Below are 4,257 nucleotides of genomic sequence, written 5' to 3' on the forward strand. Positions count from 1 at the left end.
TGTGTAGATACAGGAGCCACTGATCATGTTTGTAATTCTATGCAGGGGTTCCAACTATCCAGAATGCTTAGAGATGGTGAGATATACGTGTTCATGGGAGATGCTACGAAAGTAGCAGTAGTTGCAATAGGAGTTATTCATTTATCTTTTGGTTCTGATAGGATTTTGGTTTTAAACAATTGTCTTTATGTACCTTCTTTTAGAAGGAATTTAATTTCGGTTTCTAAACTTGCTTTAGATGGTTATAATGTTTATTTGGATCGTAATGTTTCTATTATGATGAATAAACGAATTATATGTTCTGGTACATTGCAAGACAATTTGTATATAATTAATCCTAGTCAACCTGCACTGCAACTACAATTTAGGGAATTGAACAACACATCTTCTAACTCTACTAAAAGAAAGGAACCTTCTAGTTTGAACCTAACATATCTTTGGCACTTGAGATTAGGGCATATTAACTTGAGGAGGATTCAAAGACTGGTAGTAGACGGGCCTTTAAGCTCATTGGCAGTGGAGCCATTTCCAGTTTGTGAATCCTGCTTGGAAGGTAAAATGACTAATAGGCCTTTCAAGGCAAAAGGGAATAGAGCCAAACAACTGTTAGAATTGGTTCACTCTGATTTATGTGGACCCATGAATATCCAAGCAAGAGGTGGTTATGAATATTTCGTCACTTTCATTGATGATTATTCTAGATATGGGTACGTTTATTTGTTGAACCGTAAGTCTGAGTGCTTTGATAAGTTCAAAGAGTACAAAGCTAAAACGGAGAAGCGACTTAATAAAAGTATCAAGTCACTACGATCAGATCGTGGTGGCGAATACTTGCTTGGAGAATTTAGGGAATATTTATCAGAAAATGGGATAGAATCCCAGTTAACTGCACCAGGCACACCCCAGCAGAACGGTGTAGCAGAGAGAAGGAACCGGACTCTTTTAGAGAGTGTTAGATCGATGATGAGTTATTCGGATTTACCCAAGTCATTTTGGGGACATGCCTTAGAGACAGCAGCTTATCTTCTGAACTTAGTACCTTCTAAGTCGGTTCCTAAAACCCCCTTAGAATTGTGGACCGGGGATAAACCGAGTCTAAGACATATTCGAATATGGGGTTGTCCAGCACATGTGCTGAACAAGAACGCGACTAAGTTAGAATCTCATACAGAAGTAAGGTTGTTTGTAGGCTACCCCATGGGAACGAAAGGATATTTATTTTATAGTCCGAAGAATCGGGATGTCATTGTTAGCACCAATGCAAGATTCTTGGAGGAGGACTATATAATGAATCACAAACCCATGAGTAGTGTCGTTTTAGAGGAACTAGTGGGAGGGACAAATAATACCCATGAAGCTGTAGTACAAGTAGAACAACCACAACATAATGTACAACCTGTCACTAATACCGCACCAGTGCCTCATCGTAGTGGGAGGGTTGTTCAACAGCCTGATAGATTCATGTTTTTGGGAGAGTCTTCAGACTTGGTCCCTGGTGAACATGATGATGATCCCCGTACATACGAAGAGGCAGTACAAGACAAAGATGCAGATCTTTGGCAAAAGGCGATGGAATCTGAAATAGAATCAATGTATTCTAATCAGGTCTGGGAGCTCGTGGAACCACCCACAGGTATAAAACCTATTGGATGTAAGTGGATCTACAAGAAAAAGAGGGGATTAGATAAAAAGGTGAAAGCCTGGAAAGCAAGACTTGTTGCGAAAGGGTATACTCAGAAAGAAGGTATCGATTATGAGGAAACCTTTTCACCGGTAGTCATGCTTAAGTCAATCAGTATTCTTTTATCTATAGCAGCTCATCTCGATTATGAGATTTGGCAAATGGATGTCAAGACAACTTTTCTTAATGGAAGTCTTGAAGAAACCATCTATATGCAGCAACCAAAAGGATTCATTAAGGAAGGCCAAGAGCATCTGGTATATAAGCTTAAGAGGTCTATTTATGGACTTAAACAAGCTTCTAGAGACTGGAATATTCATTTTGATCAGGCAGTCCAGTCATATGGATTTGATCAAAGTCCAAGCGAATCGTGCATGTATAAGAGAAGTGAAGGTAATGAAGTGGTTTTTCTAGTACTATATGTAGATGATATTTTACTCATTGGAAACAATGTAGAGATGTTGTCATCAGTAAAGGCATGGTTGTTCAAATAATTTGACATGAAGGACTTAGGTGAAGTGGCATACATCCTTGGGATCAAAGTTATAAGGGATCGCAAGAAAAGGATGTTGGCTTTATCTCAAGAGCCCTACATTGATGAAGTATTAGCTCGTTTTAACATGCAGAACTCCAAGAAAGGTTTTTTACCTTTTAAGCATGGAGTTGCTCTATCTAAGAAGCAGTGTCCTTCGACACCTAAGGATATAGAGAGCATGAAAGCAGTTCCTTATGCTTCAGCATGTGGAAGCTTAATATATGCTATGTTATGTACGAGGCCTGACATCTGCTTTGCTGTAGGCATGGTTAGTAGATATCAGTCGAACCCAGGTCAGGAACATTGGAGTGCAGTAAAAACTATACTCAAGTACCTGAGAAGGACTAAGGAGTATATGTTAATTTACAAGGCCTCAGATCTATTTCCTTTGGGATATACTGATTCAGATTTCCAATCAGATAGGGATAAGAGGAAATCAACCTCGGGATATGTTTTTACTTTGGGAGGTGAAGCCGTTATATGGAGGAGTGTAAAGCAGAAATGCATTGCAGACTCCACCATGGAGGCCGAGTATGTGGCGGCCTCTGAGGCTGCCAAGAAGACTGTATGGTTCAGGAACTTCCTTTTGGACTTAGATGTGGTACCTAATTTGCCTAGGAGCTTGACGGTGTATTGTGATAACACTGGTGCTGTGGCAAATTCAAAGGAACCGCGAGACCACAAAGCAGCTAAACATATTGAACGTAAGTATCATCTCATACGAGGAATCGTAAAGCAAGGGGATATAGTTGTGGCTCACATATCATCAGAAGACAACCGAGCAGATCCTTTCACAAAGAGCTTGCCAACCAAGGTTTTTGACAAGCATGTGGAAGCGATAGGAGTCAGATGGATGGACACATAGTTTTTTATGTAATAGTGGATTAAATAAACACTGATGTACACATAGAATATTTTGAGTATAAGTGGGAGATTGTTAGTGTATACTGAAAATATTTATTTGAAGTATGTACATTTATTTCTGGCCAGTTTATTTGAGAATCATTTGAATGTTTACATGTTGTCTAATATTATATATTATGAACAATCTAGTATCAAATGGGATACAGAATATTAGATTGTTAAATACGGTTATATAATATAATAAGGTTCACAACACAGGTGGTGTTGGACAATCCACTGGTATGGCTGTAGTATTATTTAGATTAGTTTATATTGACTAATAAATAATACTAGTATACTTTGTGTATATTGAACAGGATCAAATTTAGAATTGTTCCCTTAATACTGATTAAGAAGGAGAACTAAGATTCTATGTTATTATTAATGCTTAGGTTCTTAATCCGGAAATAGTAATTGACACGTGTATATTATTTACATGCTTTGATTTATATATGAAATAATTTTTTTGAATTATATCATTATATTTTGGGTGATGGAATTATATACATGGTGGATATTATTTATTGAAGGAATCCATGTCCTGATAATATTCGGGTTAATGATGTCCCCTTGAAAGCTCAAAAAGATTTAATTATGTGAAACCCTGCAGGTGGAATTTATTCTGGCATAATTAAATAAAGGTTGAGTGGATGATTAAGGATAAAAGATATTAATTAAATAAATTATCAGTAATTTATTTAATTAATGGACATATGATATTTTAAACATGGGGAATTTAATAAGAAAATAATATTGGAACCGAATTAATTAAATTACGGTATTAGGAAAGGTAGTGCAAATATTAATTCTTTAGTGGATTGAATTAATATTTAATTACATTGGGCTAGGCTCAAGATGTAATTAGAAGGCCCAACCTAATTATCCATGGTCCCTATTGTAGCCTATATATATTCTTATTCTCTTCTTGCTTGGCAAATGTGTGAAAACATATTGTAGCCACCAAGGAGCAAGAAGAGAGGATAACTTGATAAGACGGAGGCCACACTTCGCTCAAGGGAATTTGGGAATACAATAGAAGAGCGTGGAATCAACCATTAACAAGGTAATCCTCTTTTCATAATCTTTATCGTAAAACGTAGTAACACCCTAAGTCCGTGGTTCCCAACACTAGAGAATC

This window comes from Apium graveolens, chromosome 5 (genome assembly GCF_009905375.1).
Source record: "Apium graveolens cultivar Ventura chromosome 5, ASM990537v1, whole genome shotgun sequence".
NCBI classification, from domain to species: Eukaryota; Viridiplantae; Streptophyta; class Magnoliopsida; order Apiales; family Apiaceae; genus Apium; species Apium graveolens.